Source organism: Sapajus apella, unplaced genomic scaffold (assembly GCF_009761245.1).
Source record: "Sapajus apella isolate SASKATOON/1434 unplaced genomic scaffold, GSC_monkey_1.0 scaffold133, whole genome shotgun sequence".
Taxonomy (NCBI): Eukaryota; Metazoa; Chordata; class Mammalia; order Primates; family Cebidae; genus Sapajus; species Sapajus apella.
Genome location: NW_022437073.1, coordinates 2,312,309 through 2,334,492, shown reverse-complemented (window position 1 = coordinate 2,334,492; position 22,184 = coordinate 2,312,309). Strand labels below are relative to the sequence as shown.

Genomic DNA, 22,184 nt, shown 5'->3' with positions numbered 1-22,184 from the left:
GGATGTCTCGGATTGAGGAATGAACGAAGATGAGCAGGTGCACATGTGGAATCAAAATAAGGAGAGTTAGATTTATCCATATCTAGGTTAGGAATGGTTTAGGCTTCTCCTTTAAGTTATTAGGCAATGTTGCAAGAAGCAAACATTTTTATTTCAATCAGAAACAGTAGTAATAAGAGGTAAGTGGATTTCATTTCTAGAATTTTATGAATTTAATCAGATGTGATGTTATTAAATATACCAATATATTATAACAGCAGCGATTCTCCTTAGATATACTTGTGCAAATTCACATTAAATACTATTAGATACAGATGTGGATAGATAACATGTGATCTATAAATATATAGATACATACATCTATACATTTTTGCTTAAGAAATCATTCCAACTAAAGCTGATAATTAATATATTTGCAAATTAAGTTAGAATAATAGATAACAGTATACAGGGTATCTAGAAGAGCAACATTCTGATCTAGACTAGTTCAGTGTTTAGAAATCTTCAAGAGAATCATTACATTTTCCTCTAACTCAGGGTAATTCCTTGTGTGGAACTTGTATATTTTTTGGTAAATAAGGAGGTACCTGAAGTTACTGCTTTAACTCAATTGATATTTGCATATATGTTTGTATCTGTAAATGGACAACCAAAAAAGCAGAACTGATAGGAGGTACGTAAGAGATTTGTTGCAAATAATTGTCTTACAAAATTATGGGGCTGGATAGACAAGTCTCAAATCTGTAGGACAAGCTGTCAAAAAGGGGGTGCTGAAACTCATAGCCCAGGCAGAAGCAGCTGTCCACAGGTGGCATTTCTTCTTCAGGTAACCCTCATCTCTGATTTTAAGGTTCATCAGTTAATTGATTCAGGCTTATCCAGATTATTTAAGACAATCTCTCTTAGTAAACGTCAATTTTTATGAACATTAATCCAATTTACAAAATACCTTTCATAGCAATACCTAGATTTATGTTTGCAAGACTAACTGGAGGCTATACCCTAGCCAAGTTGACACATCTAAAAGACATATTAGCGGACACGAGACTAGAAAGCTAAGGGTTTTGTTAGTCCTGTATGCACCTGAGCTCAGACATTCATAAATCATTTACCCTAAGGTAAAATGAAATAAATAGAATTGTAAATAGTGACTCTGAGGAGTCACTGTTAGTAACTAAAGAAAGAGTTATGATCTAATTGCTAAAAGGCTAAAGGTCATTTTTGATTTATTTTCCCTCTGATTTTGTAAGAACAAAGCGATAATGGAAATTTGGCTTCTCTTAATGCGATGCTATTATTCAAATATCACTCTCCAGTAACTTATTCATTAACTGTGGGAGAAAAATAATTTAAGTGTCCTCATATTGTATACCACATGCATCAAAGATCAGTTCACCTCATGGCTACCAATTAGGACAGGTAATTGTCTAGTAGTAATTGGAAAAACCTTAGCAGGTACATAAAATAACAGAGCTGTAAAGTACTGCTCTATGTAGCAGTGATATGGATTACTGCTACAGGAATAGAGAAATACAAAAAGTATCTTAGAAACACATAGAATGGAAATGAGAACTACATTTACAGAAAACCTTTTCCCCAATCTGAATATGTAAATTATATTAAGAGAAAACATTTAGTAATGTCACCATGGAGCCCAAGATATGAGACTGTGATTACAAAATTAAATCTCTTGAGTTTGTTTTCCTTTTTCACATAAACTCTTCACTTATTAAACCTGATTGTCACAGCACCCCAATACACCACTTTCAGCCTAGATTTTTTACCCTGTGGTATTTAGACAGGTAGCATATCCCTGTATATGCTTCAGACGTGTTTCTGAAAGAATATTTCAATTTTGTATATGTGCATATCTGTGTAGCTATTCTGGGGCAAGGGTTTATCATTTTCTTTTGATTCTCAAATATTTTATTATCCTAAAATGATTAAGATGCACTCTGGACTTATAGCTAGGCAGTTGTAATTAGAATCCAAATACTGAAGTTCAAAGTCCCTATGTCATAGGGTGTGTTTTCATGTCTCTGAACTTTACTTCCTCATCTACAAAATTAGGATAAAAATATTTTCTTGAAAAGGCTTCCTCATGAATAATAAATGAGATGACGAATAAACGAAGTTTGTAGATTTCAAAGTGTTTTGCATAAGTTAGTTTTACTGGTATCTTTTTAAGAGTGAAAAAGCAGGGTCTTCTATCTAAGAACTCTTTCTAACAGCCTGGAAATACTACACAGCCACCTTGAGAATCAGGTAATATCAATGCCCCACTTGTTTGAATGTAGGCTGTGCTTCAGTTTTAACAGAGGCTGCTTACATCTTCCCTTAGCAGGGCTAAAGAAATACCTGAGTTAAAATGTAAGTAGCCTCTGATCATAATTTCCGAAATTTCATATGCTCTTTTAAAGTTTTTAAAATGTTTCTACAATTTTAATCTTGTGTTGTTTCTAGAGTTTCCTTCCTTTTATTACCTCATAATTCGTCAATATCTTAATTACCTAGGGTAACAGAAATAACTTAAAATTGCACTGTCTCACCAGCTTCATTCATGGCCATGAATTCACGTTCAGGAATGTATTTTCCCCAAAGAGTATAACTATAATCTCTCAGTTCTATCTTTAAAAATAATCTCTCTGCTGGCATACTGCCAGGAGACCCCAAGGAGATTCCCACAATCAGCAAATCCATCCAGAAAAACCAACTATTCTACCCTTCCCTGCTGAGCCACACCCTGAGCCACGTTTGCCAATCTTACACTGCTGCTTTTCAGTCTCCCTGCTGTGATGCTGCAATTCGGGTCTCCTCTGGGCCATCCACAGGCCCCAGGTGCCAACAACTCTGCCACTGCTGTGGTTGATCTTCATTGCTCTGTTCTTGGATGGACCTCTGTCAAATCTTGGGGACCTGTGATTCCAATCTGCTGGAGCCAGCACACTTCACACTTTTTTGTGAAGTAAAATGGGAAACAACACACTTCCTTCTCTTACGATGGTCCAGGAGAAGGGCTCCTTTAGCCTCACAGTGCTGCAAAATTTGAAGCATCTCTTTGCATTTTACTTACAGCCTATGGTTCCCCCGGGTACAAATGTATCCACCAGTACAGATTCAGGAAACAGACATCATGTTGTAATTTCAGATACCGCTTTTGAGTGTCAATTTCTTAGACTTGCATAAAGAGACAGAATCAGTTAGATTTAAATAAATTAGGTATAGACATAAATCTATATTTGGATATAGTTATGTAAGATAGTTATAGCTATACATATAGATGTGTGTGTGTGTGTGTATCTGGGGAATGTTTGGGGAATGTCAGGGAATGTGTGATACCTGACTCCACCCACCAAACATACCCATATTTGTCTCCAACGCAGCTGGGACTTGCTGTAGCACAAATGTACATAGATGATGGATAGATAGATGATAGATTAGATCGAGATACATAGACATTTATAGATATAGATGATTGATAGATAATAGATTCGATAGATAAAAAATTTTAAAAATCAAGGCCTACATTTTTTTTTCATAGCTCAAAAAGAGAGAGAGAAGAGAAGAACTTGAGTACAGAGTCAAAAATTTCCATAGACATTTCCATAGACCATGGGTCCTGAGAATAGCACAGCTCTGCTGTGGTTCTGAAAAATGAATCAAACTCAAGAAGCAAAAAAAAGTATTCTAAAGTCCCACTTTGTTGTTCAACAGCTATTTATTGACCCAGTATCACTGTTCTGTATTACTGGCTGGAAACACCTCTCTATAACTTCTCCCTTCAGAATATTAGAGAAAAATGCATGTGCTTGCCTGTCACAAACACACTCAGACTATGTCTATTACACTCGTTTTGGATCATATGAATTCCCACACCCATGAGTAAATACCTATAAACTTTAAATCAAATTGAGATGGAAATGTGAAGTTGTTATATTTTTTCACCATAACTTTATAGATTCTGAATTGATGCTCCTTTTTAATGACCACTTTATGAACTAGATGAAAATAATATAATGGAAAGGATAAGCACTATGTGGGTAGAGGCTATGATAATATCACAAAGTTTGATCACCAAAAATACCCTAAAAGCAATGTAAGTATAACCTCTCACCAGCACAAAACAAGCAACGACAAAAGACTTCTCTTAAATTGTCTAAAAGGTCCACCACTTTCCTCCTCTGATGGTAGCCCATATTTCTAAACAGTCTACGTGACATATCTTTTTTCTCAATGTTCCCAATCCTGCAGCTCTTTAATTTTTCCTCTTTAAATTTTCCACACACATTGAGTCTACTCCTTTCAAATGATAAGTTCACATGATAGCCTTTCAAATCCTTGAAGACAGGTATCCTGGGCCTCCAGAATGTTATCTTCTCTCTCAGCTGTTCCAGAGAGCCTCAACAGTATCATTACATCTATGAAGACACAGTTAAGTTTGTCAATAAACCTCTTAAAGAGAGTGATTTAGATTTTTATATCTACTACTGTGAGTCCTTGAGGGCACACACCATGTATATTCGTCTCTGGAGGCCCAACACATCTGACCGCTAATAAGCAATGAACATATTTGCTGGATGAACACATGAATTTAAAAAAAGCCACTTTCAAAATGTCCTTCCAAAAAAATGTACTTCTAATATAAATTAGGTTTAGCCATTTACTTTACTATATATTAACATTTTATCATCCAGGTTTAGTTGCCAAAGAAGTGTTAAGGCAAACAACAAGTAGAAATGTGAGTGAAGTTAGTTTCTTGGGAATAAAAGCTTATGAAATTTAATATGTGAGCTTCAATCTTTACCTGTCTGTGGCATGGGTGGTGTTTGTGCTAGTGGTGAAATGGCTTGTTTTCTAATGAAGCTTTTGGTGAATTTTGTTTTTTAAGCGTTGCAGGGATTTTACCAAGTGAGACCTACGTTGGCATTAGAATTTATAATAGATACTGAAATTAGGATGACAGAACAAAACAAAGAAAGAAAGAGGCACTGCCTCTCCTCAGTCCCAGCCCCTCAACAAGGACTCCAGGTGGGTGGGAAATTTACCCCAGATAGACACAAACTATCTGGGATTTATCCTGGCAAACATGTTGATTCTCAGCATGGAAAGATGATTTGGGTGAATACTTGACAGCGACACTCCAATTTTCTCAAGCCTTAGGGGGACTTGTTACAAATACCTTGAGAGAGGCAGCTGTAAGAAACTGAGGGTGGGCCTAATAGATTCCTTCTAGTATGTGCCAGGGAGCAATACACAAAACTGAACGAATGGAAACACTCAGCAGGAACCCCAGTAACTTTTAACACAAGTGAGCCAAAACATCTCTCCTTTTCTTCCAAAAGCAGCCTGTGCTGTGATGTGCATAATTTTAAGGGACATTTGTGCTAATGATCTTGGTAGGAATAGCAATAGTCATGTTACCACCTGGTGGCCAAGTGAATGATGGGTCACAAAGTTGACCATCAGAAGATAGCAAAGATAAGCAAACACAGGCTAAACTGGAGGGTGTGTTCATGGTCTTCTAAGGACTCATGCAGGCATTTCAGGACTAGAAAAGCTTGGAGGATCACGCAGTGATTCACCAGGATAGAAACTCAAGAGGTAAAGGCCTGTTCCAGTTTACATTGGTGCTTCTAGTCATGGATTGTGCTGGAGCTGCCTATGTATACAAGATTACACAAGTAACAATAGATTATATAGAGAGAGTTCAGTGAAATAGAAAGCACAATAGTGGGCCCTATTTGTTTAGGAATTATATCTCTGATAAAGGATGTTAAACAAATACTGAAGAAAGAAAACATGATTCACTGAGGAGTATAGAAGTAATGTGTAATAAGTTACAATGAAAAATATTCAATTTCTACATTAAATTTGCTATATCTCACAATGGAAAGCAAGAAGAGCATCATTCAATAAATATTTACTGAGCAATTACTAAATGCCAAAGTGTTCAGCAAGATCAGGAAACAGCAATAAACAGAGTTCATAAAATCCTGCCTTTGAGGCGTTTACATTCTAGTAGGGAGAAGCAACCAATAAGGAAGTAAATAAGCAAAATCTGTAATATGTAAGGGATGAATAATGCTGAGAATAATGATAGTGCAAGTAAGGAGAACAGATAATTTGTATGTACAGGGTGGTCAGGAAATACCTTTGATTTTGAGATATGAAGAAAATGTAAAAATGAACCTTGGTATGTATTAGTCCATTTTCATGCTGCTGATAAAAACATACCTGAGACTGGGAAGAAAAAGTTTAATGGACTTACAGTTCCATGTGGCTGGGGTAACCTCAAAATCATAGCAGTAGGCAAGGAGGAGCAAGTCATGTCTTACATGGGTGGCAGGAGGTAAATAGCTTGTGCAGGGAAATTCCTTCTTATAAAACCATTAGGTCTTGTGGGACTTATTCACTGTCATAAGAACAGCAGGGGAAAGACCTGCCCCCATGATTCAATTACCTCCCACCAGGGACCTCCCACAGCATGTGGGAGTTCAAGATGAGATTTGGGTGGGGATGCAGCCAAACCATATCATCTGGGTTAGAGCATTTCAGGAAGAAGAAAAAGCAAAAGACTCACATTGGAGCATTTTTATATTGTTTGATGAACAGCAAAGATGCCACCTCAGCTGGAATAAATGGATACAGGAGCCGACCGGTAAGAAATGCAGTCAGTGATGTATGAGTGGGTGGCGTGAAAAGCATGTAGCCATTGCAGGCCCTGTGAGGATTTTGGGGATTACTCTGATTGCGAAGGGTAAACACTGAGATTGTAAGACTGAGGAGTAGACACTAAGGAAGAAGAAGAAAGCAAGTGGGTGTCTTATAAATCAAAAGGAGCAAATGTTTCAAGAAGAAGAGGCTTAAATGTACAAATATAGTCAGAGGAAAAACTCACATAAAATAGTCGAATGTGTTTATTAATTCTGTGGGGGAAAATGATAACTTTCTTAACCTTGAAATAATAGAATAAATCATATACTTAGTTTTGATGGCACAACAATTTAAAACTTCTAGGGATGTCTTTAAAATAAAATGTAAAAAAAATTGTTACATCAAATACAACAAAAGAGTCATAAATAATAACATACAATTTACTAGTTCAGAGAAGGAGAAATAAATTGAGACCCAATAACAGATGAGTAATATAAGTTGACAAGAAATGTGAACTGAGATAAAATGAATTGAAATCTACTTGTGATTTCTATTTACTGGAGATTAAAAGACAATGAAGAAAGCTCTTATTCTGGAGCAGGTAACTTTATAATGATTTAGAGATTTCAGCTGAGGGAATATTTTCTGAATTTCTACAATGTGCCATGTATTACATTAGATGATGAGGGTAAAGAAACAAGCAGAAAAAACTGTGTATAAACAACTAGTTTTTCACAAACACATAAAAAATACTGTAACTCATTAACTCAAAAGTTAAGCTAAGTTTAAATGTATTTTTTTCCTACAAAATTAACAATTTAAAAGATGACCACACCTATTTCTGAAATAAAAATATGTATGGGAAGTAGGTATGTGAATAAATGTGTGAAATAGGTGTGTGAAATTATAAATATGCTTTCCAGAATCATCATTTACTAAATTCATCTACTGGTCACTAGCTGTATAACGCTGGGTGAGAATTTAACCTCTCTGTTTTTCATTTTCCTTATGTGTAAATTGGGATAGTAATAGCATCTATATCTTGTTTTGCTGTGAGTATTACAGTAAGTTCATTTAAAGTGTCTGCACACAGTGGACACTTAAATATTACCTACTGTTAATATCATTATAACAATATAAAATTGAAACAATTTAAATTTTTTATTCCAAGCTATGCTGATTAAAATGGTAAAATAATTCATTAAAATTATATGTATAATAGAAAATGTGGAAATTTCTACCCATTCATTAATCCATCCATCTAGACACCCATATGTACATACATAAAGCTTTTATATGACAGATACTGTTAAAATATTTCTATTATAAGCTTTCCTTAAGTAAAAGAACCCTGAATTTGTATTTTCAACTCTCCAACCTTTCTAGATTATGGCATGACTTTGTATAGAATGCAAGTAAAATGGAAAGAGATATTTCTCTATATAGAAAGATGGTAGAAATTTAGGCGCTGTCACCTCAATCCAACTAGCATGAGAGACAGGTGTGAGAAACTAGGAAGCATACAAGAGTGATGGGTCAGCAGTGAGAGGTACAAGAAGATGCTAGTAAGCTGATACCAAAGAGAGAAAATGGAAAACAAGAATATACCTCAGAAGAGGATGCAGTTGGTGAAAGTTTAGATTACAATAGCTAACTCTTCGATGTTGTTTTATATCTTGCTTTGTGCTATGCAGAGTGTATATTCCACAACTTTCATCCCTGCTTCTAACCAACATAGCTCTGTATTAGTGCTGCGTATTGCACGGTAACGGAGATGGGCATCGGATCCATGTTTGGATCAGTATGGAACAGAGGGGAATGCCATGAGGGAGGCAAAATATAAGAGGCTTCAGATTTGACCTGTTACAGGGAATTGGAGTAAATGCTAAACATTACATAATTTGCAGAACCTCTGAGAAGCAACTGAAATTCCTTCTTTTTGGACAGTATGTCTAAGCTATTTTATTAATAATTAAAGCATAGAGACTTCCTATATATCTGGAAGACTGAGGCAAAGGGGACATTCACAAATATCCAGTGAACATTTTTGTAAGTTCTTACATGCAGATGAGCATGTGTAGAGGAAGCATTCCTAACTTTGGAGGTGAGATGAGGAGACTTGGGAAGTGTGTCTGAAGACATGGTGACATTGAAATACTTTAAAAAATAGGAATTACTCTGAGGAAAAAATAGTGTATTTATGTCATGGAAATAACATGAACAAAGACCCAAAAACATGAGAGAGCATAAAGGATTTTGAACGCTATGCTTTATCTAAATAGCTTATCATAACATCATTCTGATTTGTTTTATGGGAAGATTAGAATCCAAGACTATTATTATTAAAATTGTAAATTTAAGTCCCATAGAGATAAAGACTTGAAAAAAAATGTTCCTGGAAGTGTCAGGTTACGTTATTTCTATGCCAAATTGAAAGACTGTAGGCAGTTTCTTTTACACTATACTCTATGCTTTTTCTCAGGTAATAAGTAGATTTGAGAGATAAAATCACTTGTTTTAGACTTGGTTTTACAAACATATTTTCACATGTTTTAAGCTTCTTTGGTTGTAAAGCATTAGTCTGCCTCTAATCAATGTAATGTGCTGATAAAACAAACATTTTATGAGAAAAAACATTTGTACGTAATCTTTTATTTTTATTTGTAAAACAATAAACAACAAGAAACTTAACAGGAAAGGAACAGGTAAAAGGAAACCTTTTAAGCACCTCAGGCACTCTAAATATCTTAGCATACTGAATACTCCTCACAGTGTTTGTTGATTATTATTTTCATTTTTCTTAAAGAAACAGGTCACTTAGGTTTTGAAAATCTTGAGTAATTTTCTGAAGCAATCTTAGAATAAGTTTGTCCAAGTCTATCAAAATTATAGACTTTTTCTGCTTTAGCGTTGTTTCATTTGTTCTGCAGATAGTTATTGAATGATATAATGTGTCATGCACAGTGTAAAGCAATGGAGATTTCACAGAAAAATAAAGAGACCCAGATCCAGCAATCCTCACCAAACTTATAATCTATGCTTTTCAATGAAAATAATATATGAGAGTGCATACTGCATGATTCCATTTATATATCAAAAGTAGGCAAAGTCGTTCTCTGGAGTTGGAAGTCAGGTTTGTGGTTACTCTTGCGTTGTGCGGGATAGTGATAGGAGAGTGAAGAGAGCTTTCCTATACTTCCACACATTTGTAACTAGAACAAATGTTATAAATATATACTTTCAAATATTTAAAAACATTCTTTTAAAATATTTACTTCCAAAAAGCATATGAAGCAAACCTAGAACACTCGTCTGGAAGGCAGACAAATGGGATACATCTCCCTGTTTTTTGCTGCTTGATACAGCAGTGTGTTCAAACTATAAGGTCTGAAGGGATTCGGGAAAAGAGACATCAGTGTATAGAGGCTTTCTGTTCCTGAAAAACGTTTAAGCTTTGCATGAAGGAGTCTCATTTTAAGGAAAGGAGTGATGGGAAGGATAGGTATCTGTATATAATTTTATTCATTAACATGCAGAGTTGGTCAAACTTAAGAATACTGTGACTGTTTTAGGGTAGCATGGAATTCTATCTTGGTTTACTTTGCAAATAAATTTTAATTTTTAAAATACAAATCCTCTTGTGAATATAGTTGTAGTAGACTATGTTTGCCAAAGATAGCCACATCAATATCTTTCCCATTCCATGTTATTTTCTTATAATGGAATATTAACTCTCCTCCACTGAGAGGTACAGTCTGTGGTTTTTTTTCTTGAACCTGTGAGCATTTGTAACTGCCTTGACCAACAGAATGTAGAGGAAATAACACTTTCTGACTTCTAATGCTGAGTCATAAAAAGCAATATGAAATCTGTCTGCTATTCTCTTTTTTAGGACATATGCCTCTGGAATCTGCTCACTGTTGTAAGAGAAGCCCAGGCCACATGAAAAGACTACCTGAATTTATCCCAACCAACAGCCATAGCTAGGTCCCCAGCTGAAAGGCTATACCAACCTCCATATGAGTAAAAAAGCCTTCAGATGATTCCATTACTCAGTTTTTGAGTCTTTTATCTGAGATACCAGACATTGTGGAGCAGAAACAATCTATCCTCTCTGTAACCTGTCTCAGTTCCTGACCTATGGCAACCATACAAAATAATACACAATATAGTTGTATAAGCTATTAAGTTCCAGGGTAATTTGTTACACAACCATAGTAACCAGGATCATATATTGAGGTATTTACAACAAGTATTCATTTGAACTAATCAACAAATCCAGGTACATGTGGTTACCATATTTGCAATCTACATATAATTTTATTATAATCATATTTACATAAAGCTTGTGATAGTCACACTATTTTCTCATTTAAAGCAATATGATACAGTAAATAGAAGGTCTAGTTCTGAAGTCTGACATCTGGATTTAGATCTCAATTTGCCATGGACTTAGAAGAATTAATTAATCATTATGTGTTTGTTTTCTCATCTATGTATCTTATAATGGGGATAACAACAGTGCCAACTAAGAGTGCTGTAATAAAGATAAGGGAGAAACAACACATAAAGTACTTACAACTTGACTGGAACACATAATGATTCGTTAATTCACTAAATGTTAGGTGCTCTTATTATGTTATTCTTTTATTTGCTCAACAATACCGTAAAATTAAGTGCTAATTTTATTCACACTTAATAATATTAAAGCTCACAGAAATTCACACTTAATAATATTATTCACAATAATATTAACGAAAGCTCACAGAAATTGTTTTACTCAAAGACAGGCAGCTAATAGATTACAACATTGAGAGTGAAACCTGAGTCTTCTGCCTCATGATCCTATTTTATTTTACTTAATTATTTAACATTTTTAAACATTTAGGTTCAGGAGTACATGCCCAGGTTTGTTTTAGAGGTAATTTGCATATCATGGAGGTTTTGCATACAGATTATTTTATTACCTAAGTAATAAGCATGGTACCCTATAGGTAGTTTTTCTGATCCTTTCCCTCCTCCCAATCTCCACCCTCAAGCTGGTCCTAGTGTCTGTTGTTCCCCACTTTGTGTTCAAGTATTCTTGTTTAGCTTCCACTTATAATGTAAGTGAGAACATGCAGTATTTGACTCTCTTTTCCTATGTTACTTTGCAAGGATAATGGCCTCCAGCTCTATCCATGTTGTTGCAAAGACATGATCTCATTCATTTTGTATGGCTGCCTAATAGTCTACATTTTCTTTATCCAGTCTACCATTGATTGGCATTTAAGCTGATTCCATGTCTTTGCTACTCTGAATAGTGCTGCAGTGAACACATGTGTGTGGGGGTCTTTATGGTAGAACAGTTTATTTTCCTTGGGGTATATACCCAGTAGTGGGATTGTTGGGTTAAATGGTAATTCTGTTTTAAGCTCTTTGAGAAATTGCCACACTGCTTTTCACAATGGCTGAACTAATTTACACTCCCACCAGCTGAGTATAAAAATTCCCTTTTCTGCACAACTTCGTCAGCATCTGGTATTTTTTGACTTTTTAATAATAGATGATCTGATTGGTGTGAGATGGTATCTCACTGTGGTTTTGGTTTGCATTTCTCTAATGGTTAGTGATATTGGGAGTTTTTTCATGTGCTTGTTGGCTGCATATATGTCTTCTTTTGAAAGTTCTTTTGTATGTTCATATCCTTTGCCCACTTTTTAATGGGGTTGGGGTTTTTTGCTTGTTATTTTGTTTAAGTTTCTTATTGATTCTACGTATTAGACTTTTTTTAGATGCATAGTTACAAATACCTTCTCCCATTCTGTAGGTTGTCTGTTTACTTTGTTGATGGTTTCTTTTGTTGTGCAGAAACTCTTCAGTTTAATTAGTTTCCATTTGTCAATTTTTTCTTTTGGTGCAATTGCTTTCGGCGCCTTCATCATGAAATCTTTTCCAGGGCCTGTATCCAAAATGGTATTTCCAGGGTTATCTTCCAGGGTTTTTATAGTTTAAAGTTTTACATTTAAGTCTTTAATACATCTTGAATTGATTTTCCTATACGATGTAAGGAAGGGGTCCAGTTTCATTCTTCTGCATTTGGCTAGCCAGTTATCCCCGCAGCATTTATTGAATATGGAGCCATTTCTTCATTGCTTGTTTTTGTCAACTTTGTCAAAGATCAGATGGTTGTAGGTGGGCAGCTTTATTTCTGGAGTCTCTCTTCTGTTCCATTGGTCTATGTGTCTGTTTTTGTACCAGTACCATGCTGTTTTGATTACTCTAGCATTGCAGTATTCTTTGAAGTTGGGTAACATGATGCCTTCAGATTTGTTCTTTTTGCGTAAGATTGCCTTGGCTATTCAGACTCTTTTTTGGATTTCATATAAACTTTAAAATATTTTTTTCTAATTCTGTGAAGAATGTTGTTGGTAGCTTGATAGGAATAGCATTAAATCTGTAAAGGGGTTCTGGCAGTGAAGTCTTTCTAGCAATATTGGTTCCATGAGCATGGAATGCTTTTGCATTTGTTTGTGTCATCTCTGATTTCTTTGAACAGTGCTTTGTAATTTTCATTGTAGAGATCTTACGCTTCCCTTATTAGCTGTATTCCTAGGTGTATTATTCCTTTTGTGGTTATTGTAAGAAGGATTGTATTTTTTGTTTGGCTCTCAGCTTGCACATTGTTGGTATAGAGAAATGCTATTGATTGATTTCTATACATTGATTGTGTACCCCAAAACTTTGCTGAAGTTGTTTGTCAGACATAGGAGCTTGTCAGCAAAGACTATGGGGTTTCCTAAGTAGAGAATCATATAATCTGCAAACAGAGATAGTTTTACTTTCTCTGGTTTCTCTGATGCCATTTATGTTTTTCTTTTGCCTGATTGCTTTGGCTACATCTTCCAGTACTATGCTGTATATAAGTGCTTAGAGTGGGCATCCTTATCTTGTTTCATTTCTCAAGAATGCTTCCAGCTTTTGCCCATTCAGAATGATGTTGGCTATGGGTTTCAGATGGTTCTTATTATTTTGAGGCATGTTCTTTCAATGCCTAGTTTGTTGAGGGTTCTTAACACAAAGGGATGTTGAATCTTATTGAAAGCATTTCTTCATCTATTAAGATGATCATGTGGGTTTTATTTTTAATTGTTTATGTCATGAATCACATTTATGGATTTGAGTATGTTTAACTAATCTTGCATCCTGGAGATAAAGCCTACCTGATCATGGTGGATTTCCTTGTAGATGTGCTGCTTGATACAGTTTGCTAGTATTTTGTTGAGAAATTTTGCATCAATTTTCATAAAAACTATTTGCCTGTAGTTTTCTCTTTGTGTTGTATCTCTGCCAGGTTTTGGTATCAGGATGATGTTGGCCTTGTAGAGTAAGTTAGGGAATAGTCCCTGTACCTCAATTTTTTGAGATAGTTTCAGTAGGAATGGTAGCAGTTCTTCTTTATACAGCTGGTAGAATTCAACTATGATTCCATCTAATTCTGGGATTTTTCTGATTGGTAGGCTTTTTATTACTGAGTCAATTTTGGAACTCATTATTGGTCTGTTCATGGATCGAATTTCTTCCTGGTTAACTATTGGGAGATTGTATGTTTACATAAATTTATCTGTTTCTTCTAGGTTTTCTAGTTGTGTGCATAGAGGTGTTCACAATAGTCTCTGATGACTTTTTTGGATTTCTGTAGGGTCAGTGGTAATGTACCTTTTGTCGTTTTTCATTGTGTTTATTTGGATCTTTTTTTTTTCTTCATTAGTCTAGCTAGTGTCTATCAATTTTATTTATTCTTTCAGAAAACAAACTCCTAGGTTCATTGATGTTTTGTTATTTTTTTTTTATAAAAAAGATCAACATTCTTCAGTTCAGCTCTGATTTTGGTTATTTCTTGTCTTCTGCTACCTTTGGGGTTAGTTTGCTCTTGTTTCTCTAGTTACTCTAGGTGTGATGTTACGTTGTTAGTTTGAGGTCTTTCTAACTTTTTTATGTGAGCTTTCAATGCCATAAACTCCCCTCTTAACATCGCTTCAGCAGTGTCTCAGAGATTCTGGTATGTTTTATCTTTGTTTTCATTCATTTCAAATAATTTCTTGATTTCTGCCTTAATTTTGTTGTTTACCCAAAAGTAATTCAGGAGTATGTTGTTTAATTTCCATGTAATTGCATGGGTTTGATATCTTAGTATCGATATATGTTTTTATTGTGTAATGGTCCAAAAGTGTTTTTGGTATGATTTCGGTTTTTTGAGTTTGCTGAGGATGATTTTATGGCTGAATGTATGGCTGATTTTAGAGTATATGCTATGTGCAGATGAGAACAATGTATATTCTGTTGTTTTTAGGTACAGAGTCTATAGATGTCTGTTAGGCCTATTTGGTCAAGTGTCAAGCTCTGAATATCTGGTTCTGAATATCTTTGTTAGTTTTTTAACTTGATGATCTGTCTGATATTGTCGGTAAGATATTGAAGTCTCCCACTGTTATTTTAAGGTTATCTAAGTGTCTTCATAGGTCTCTGAAAAATTGCTTTATGAATCTGGGTGCTCCTGTGTTGAGTGCACATATATTTAGAATAGTCAGGTCTTCTTGTTGAATTGAACCCCTTACAATTATATAATGTAAGGACATTATAGGCTTTGCCTTTAGTAAGAACAAAAGGCTTTGCCTTTAATATAAGGACAAAAGGCTTTGCCTTTTCTGGTTATTGTTGGTTTAAAGACTATTCTGAGGTTAAAATAGCAACCCATGCTCTTTGTTTTGTTTGTTTTTGTTTTCCATTAGCTTGGTAGATTTTTCTCCATCCCTTTAATGTGAAACTATGAGTATCGTTGCATGAAAGATGGGTCTTTTGAAGTTAGCATACAGTTGGGTCCTGCATCTATTTCCAACTTGCATTTCTGTGTCTTTCAGTTGGAACATTTAACCTGTCTGCATTCAAGGTTAATATTTATATGTGCAGATTTGATCCAGACATTGTGTTTTTAGCTGGTTATTATGCAGACATGATTGTATGGTTGCTTTATAGTGTCAGTAGTCAAAGTTCTTACATTTGCTTTTGTGGCAGCCAGTAATGGTCTTTCCTTTTCATATTAAATACTCTCTTAAAGACCTCCCATAAGGCACGTCAGGTGGTAATGAATTCCCTTAGCATTTGCTTGTCTGAAAAGGATTTTATTTCTCCTTTGCTTATAAAGGTTAGTTTGGCTGGATATGAAATTCTTCATTGGAATTTTTTTTCTTTAAGAATGCTGAATATAGACCCCCAATCTCTTCTTGCTTGTAGGATTTATGCTGAAAGTTCCACTGTTAACCTGATGGGGTTCTCTTTGTAGGTGACCTGACCCTTCTCTCTAGCTGCCTTTAGCATTTTTTCTTTCATTTTGACCTTGAAGAATCTGATAAGTATGTGCTTTGGAGCATTTGGAGATGTTTGTCTTGTATAAAAGCTCTCTGTATTTTCTAAATTTGAATGTTAGCTACTCTAGTGAGGTTGAGGACGTTTTCATGGACAATATTCTCACATATGCTTTCTAAATTGCTTGATTTCTCTCCTTTTCTTCAGGGTTGCCAATGAATCATTGATTTGGTCTCTTTACATAATTCCATATTTCTTGAAGATTTTGTTCATTCTTTTTATTTGATTTTTCTTTATTTTTGTCTGATTAAGTTATTTCAGAGAACCAGTCTTTGAACTCTAAGATTCTTTCCTCAGTTTGGTTGATTCTGCTATTAATACTTGTGATTATATTCTGAAATTATTGATGTGAGTTTTTCACCTCTATCAGAACAGTTTGTTTCTTTCTTAAAATGACAATTTCATCTTTTTTTTCTCTTGTATTGTTTTATTGTATTTCTTAGATTCCTTGGATTGGGTTTTGACTTTCCCCTGAATGTTGATGATCTTTGTTCCTATCCATATTATAAGTTCTATTTCCATCATTTCAGCCATATTGGGAACCATTGCTGGGGAACTAGTTTGGTCATTTGGAGGTAAGAAGACATGTTGGATTTTTGAGTTACCAGAGTTAATTGCTGGTTCTTTGTCATCTGTTTGGGCTGATGTTCCTTCAATCTTTGGAGTTGCTATTCTTTCCATGTTTTTTGTTTTGTTTTGTTTTGCTTTGCTTTTATCTTTTGTGATTCCTGTGGGGGGTTGTTTGTGGTATACACTGGGTTCAGTGGACTGGTTTGTTTTCCTTCCCACAGAGTCACCAGGGTTTAGGAATGAGTCCCAGTATTCAGTAGCCCTGGGTGGTGTTCCCAGCTTCCTTCCTCTTCAGCCTAGTGTCTGTGTCCACCCTCTATCTGCTCTCAATGCCTTTCATCTGAAGAATCTGCTCATAGTGTCTCTGTCTTCCCAATGTCCTGGTCTATTGGTAGCAGCAGTTTCTCCTGGCTGCAACTAGTCAGCCATTTTATGTAATACTTTTCTCAGTCAAGATCCAATTTTAAAATGCATACTCCTGGGTCTCACCACAATCTTACTGAATTAGCATATCTGAAGATGAACCCACCAATTTCAATTTAAACATGATTCCAGAAAGTTTTTGTGCACACTAAAGTTTAAAAACCACTGCAACTAGTAAATAGAATATAGTATTTCCACAAAAGGAAAAATAAAGGCTTACAGTACAGCAGGGGAAAAGAAATCACAGTCTACATTTTTGATCTTTATCATAAGTAAAAGAATCCAGAGCCATACAGATTTTGCTACGAGAGTCCCCAACTTATTTAATACATTCATGCCCTATAATAAACAATAATTCCATTATTGTAGGTCACCTTTAGTTGATCATGTGAGAACAAGATAGGCATGTCCCAGGTGATATGCTTCCCTGTTGCTATTTGTCAAAGATAATAAGTATTTTAATTCCATTTCTCTCGTTAACCACAAAGCTACAGAAAGATTCTTGTGCCTGTAAGACAGAAAAGTCAGCTAACCCCAGTGGATTTCCAGTTACTATTAAGAGATGATATTGATGAGCTCCCCACAGCTATGTCAGGGACACAAGTCAAAACACCTGTGGGTTCTGGAAAACATGAACAGCCTTCGATCTTCTCCCATTTTCCATTAAAAATCAGTCATCTGCACCTGATTTTTAAGCACATTGATTTTTTTTTTAGCAATTACTTTTTATAATTAATGATGACATATACTCACTCATATAACTGTTATGCCAAGCAGGCTTTTAAATAGTATGTGGAAATATTTAAGAATTCTTCTAGTTTCAGGTTACTTTCAAAGAGTTTTTGTTTCCAAACCATCTCAGTGGAGATAAAATAATCTGTCTCTGTTGGGGACCCTATTCTCATTTTCTGTATCTACTCTAACTTAGAATCTGCTGTATATTCTCTTTGTGATTGCTCATGCAGTAATACACGAACCATTATTGCATCCACAGTGGAGGCAAAGGGAGGAAGACAATGACAAAGGCACTTACTGAGAGGCACTTACTGTAAGATCAATTCTAGCAGTTCCTCAGCAGCTTTGCCATGCAATAGCAGCTGCCTTCAAATGGCAGGGGGAAGTGTCACCAGCATTTCCTACCCTGTATGAGAGCAATGGGAAAATGGGAGGAAATGAGAAAGTACAGGATAGATTTCTCCCCTTTGAGAGGATTGATTTATAAGAATGTCCCAAGCAATAAGGAAAAAAAAATCTTTTTTGGCCTTATGCATTTGTATAAAAGAATAGTGACTTGACATAGGATAAAAATATGAGTTTGGTGAGGTCAGGAAAGCTTATTATTGAACAACAAAGACAGATTATTTTATCTCCACTGAGATGGTTTGGAAACAAAAACTCTTTGAAAGTAACCTGAAACTAGAAGAATTCTTAAATATTTCCACATACTATTTAAAAGCCTGCTTGGCATAACAGTTATACGAGTGAGTATATGTCACCATTAATTATAAAAAGTAATTGCTAAAAAGAAATATCAATGTGCTTAAAATGCTCTGAGACATTGTAGTATGCACATTCCCATTGATGTAAATGATTCCTTTAGGTCCCATTATTTTGATAATGCTTTTCAAAGCTAACACAGAATTGATTGCCTCATGTAAAAATGCTGGAATCCTGGCTCCTGGCTCAGCCACTTAGTAACTGTCCACCCTGGGGACAATTATTCAAATGTTCTTAGCTTTCGTGTTCTCATCTGTAAAGGAAAGATCATAATGGCAGCTCCTCTACAAAAGATTGTGGATCTCCCTTGAGCAGTAGTGACTACACTCTTCAGTAAGGCCCTGCTATAATCCGCATATCCATTTTATCATAGCACCTACCATACTTTTGCTATCCACCTATACTATACACCATACAGCTATACAACCATGCAAACAGTGGACAATCAGTACATACTTCTTAAGAATTAATAAACATATAATGAGAAAATCTTGTACAAAACACTTACGAAGGGCATTTTATATAAAAAGAAGCTAAAGCTCCAAAAGTTTAAATAATTTGCCTGGGACTCAAAATTAGAAGGTGGAAAAGCCATATTTAAACCTCAGTTGTATATTTTCTCACTCTACCATGCAGACTTCAACATGATTTAGTTTCCTTACAAAAAACTCACAGAGCATTTTGTGTTTTGCCTGTGGCCACTATTACATTCTTCCTCACACTGTAAGATGCCAGTACTTGCCTTATCTAATAACTAACTGTAGATTACTAAGGATAGGACAGCACATTACTGACTTTTATATTTGAATTCATAATGCTTTAGTTTAGTAAATATTTGTGGAATTGAGAAATTTAGCTCCTGAAGAGAATTTGGCAGTCCCTCTGGGTTGCTTTAAATGAAGCTCAATCTGTAACTAAGGAAAGGATTAAATGGTTTTCAGCAGTAAGTTTATTATGCCTCTTCTAAAGCAAATTCAAGGTCCCGTTCATTCTCTTTCATCCATCATAGAATTTATGTGGTTTCTGCACAAATACTACCCTTTTCCTCTGTAGTCTATATTCCATATTGCACCATACTTTTTGTAGAATTTTAGAAATTATAAAACAATTTCTATAAGTTTATTATATGTTAAAGGGCTTTTCTACGTGTACTTTAAAATGTGTAAGCAATCATTGAATCAGATCACAAAACATTTCTGACAAATCAAGAAAGAAAACATTACTGGGATTATTTATTTTGCAAAAGACTTGGAAAAATTCTATTCTCCCTGACTTTCTAATACTTTTTAGATATTTCAAATAAATTTAATTTATTTTGTGTGGCAGAAAGTTTGGACTATTATGACCTCTGCATGTAGTATTCTAAATTTGATTTTATAGAGCCCTAAATGCTTTCCTAAGTTATGTTTAATTCATATGAATTACCTGAATTGGAGGTCCATTAACTTTCATTACGCTGTCTCAGAAGCTGACTGGGTGGCAAAGTGCCGAATTCCTGTAGCCAGAGAGGTAGAGAGAGATGAGGATCTGCCAGAGTGAGGAGAAAGGAAATTAAGGTATACTTCCACCAGGAGCTGAGTCCACTTACCCCTCTGCATTCAAGTGTACAGGACTGTAATTCAACTAGTACTTTTGGCATTAAATAATCAAGATCTAAGAAAGCTTAGTGTGACACAAGAAGTGGGTTTCCCAAAATACCTCTTTATTTAGCCTATACTTTTGGTGGGATTTGGCATTAATCTAATGCTCCTGATTTTACTCTTCCAAATGTAGCAAAGAAACAAAAAGGTGATTACACTGAGAGCACGTATGACATTTTACAGTGCCAGAATGATTTAATGTCTGCTTAGTTAAGAAGTTTTACCTGTGCAATTGCTGCTGCTAGAAATCCATCACTAATGAGTTCAAGCCCATTTATCATAGCTAGAAAGCATGTGACAGTTTGAGTGCAATCCAAGCTCTGCCATTTCAGGATTGTACTCAAAATTTCATCAGAATTTTCCAGGCTATGCATGCTCCTTACATAGAAGGGGCAGCTGTCAAGTGAAGCCTTAAGAACAATAGATTACAGGAAAGTTGCAAAACAAAACAGCCACCGCAGCAAACATCCTTAGATTCAGACCTACTAGAATTGAATCTCAAGTAAGTCATTTTAATACAAGCCTCGTATTAATACATTTAATATATCTGAGCCTCAGTTTTGTCATCTAAAAATGAATATAAAAATGCCTACCTTATGGGGTTTTTAGAAAAACTGCATTAGAAAATGTATATTATGCCAAACATAGTAGGTCTGCAGAACATAGTAGTTGCTACTGCATCTGTAGTTGTTGTAGACATATCTAAGGAAAGCATTACCCCTTATCGCACCCTTAGAATATCTGTGACAGAAGAAACTATAATACACCGGGTTTTTTCTTGGGTGCTGGTAAGGCACAACTCAGCTGAGAGAATGCTGTGGGTTCTTGGCCTCCAATCTCTTAAACAGTAAGCTATGAGACCATTGCAGGTCCGCCTTATGCTCGTAAAAGTAAATACTGGACGTAAGAAGAGTTGCAGAAAGGTGATTTTATTTAGGTAGAGAGAAGAGAAGGAAAGGAGAAGAAGAGAAAGACTTCTACAAAGAGTATAGAGGGTGTTTCCTGAGGGGAACATCCGGCCAGGTGTGTGGACACGGAATTTTATCCTGGGAGGAAGCCCCACCTTCTCCAAGACCCTGGGCCAATGAAAGGAGTTCCTTAGAACTTCCGCTGGAGTGACTGCCTTTTAGTTTCTTCCTGCCCGCGTGAAATTCAAACATAAACCATTAAATCTTCGGATGGAGAGAGATGGAAGAGGGGCATAGCACTGGGAAATTCTTGCCCTTAAAACTACAGCCCCTCATGGACCCAGAAAGAGAACACATTCCCTCAATACCACCAGGAATGACTGAAATTCTAAGGTTCAGTGAGTTTTCTCAAGTTCTCTTTGTTAGAAATTGGAAAAGTGCTTATGAATGAAAGCAAAAAGAAACATGTATCCTTTGCTAGTGTTACTGGGTAGACTGCCAGTAAAACACTCTCAGAAAAAGAAGATACATGTAGATAAGAAGGAGCCAGAATCTATTCCTCTCATTTTGTGGATCTTGCCAAATGCAAAGTATGTTAAGTCATGCACAATAAAACTCTATAATCCTACAAAAAAGAGCCATTCTAGAAAACATAATGAATACAATTTCTGTTTGTTTGTTTCTTGCTGAATGACTATATTTACAAAGGCTTGCACCTGAAAGGATTTCCAAGGCATGTATTCCCACACCAGTGGTCAAAGATGTATTATCCTAGTCTAACAATGCAAATGTTCCCATATGAAGAAAGATTTCATGTGGTCTCTAAAGACAGCTTCGAAATTAGTTGTGGCAGCTTCTTTAATGTTTTGATTTAGTCATTCAAGAAATATGTATTAAGTGCTTTCTGTGAGGCAGGCACTGTGAAACACAATACTGAACAAGACAGAGAAAGAGCTTGTCTTAAACAGAACCTGTTTATACAATAGCCTTCACATTTCAGTCTTTTCTTATGTTCATCTACTAATTTTTTTAGGAAATATTTTCTAATTACCAAAGATATTTATATTCTTTCAAAAGTTCAAGAAAT

General features: G+C 35.5%; 1 protein-coding gene and 1 long non-coding RNA gene across 2 annotated transcripts in view; one reads left to right on the top strand and one right to left on the bottom strand.

The window, feature by feature from the left end:
• The window catches only part of OLFM3 (olfactomedin 3), a 205,249-nt gene that overhangs the window by 54,753 nt on the left and 128,312 nt on the right, over positions 1-22,184 (top strand). The window lies entirely within an intron of this gene.
• On the bottom strand, positions 4,389-21,322 carry LOC116539766. The gene is made up of 3 exons (XR_004264180.1): positions 21,203-21,322; positions 17,219-17,223; positions 4,389-4,399 (listed from the first exon to the last, which is right to left on the bottom strand). It is a non-coding gene; the product is annotated as an uncharacterized LOC116539766 (long non-coding RNA).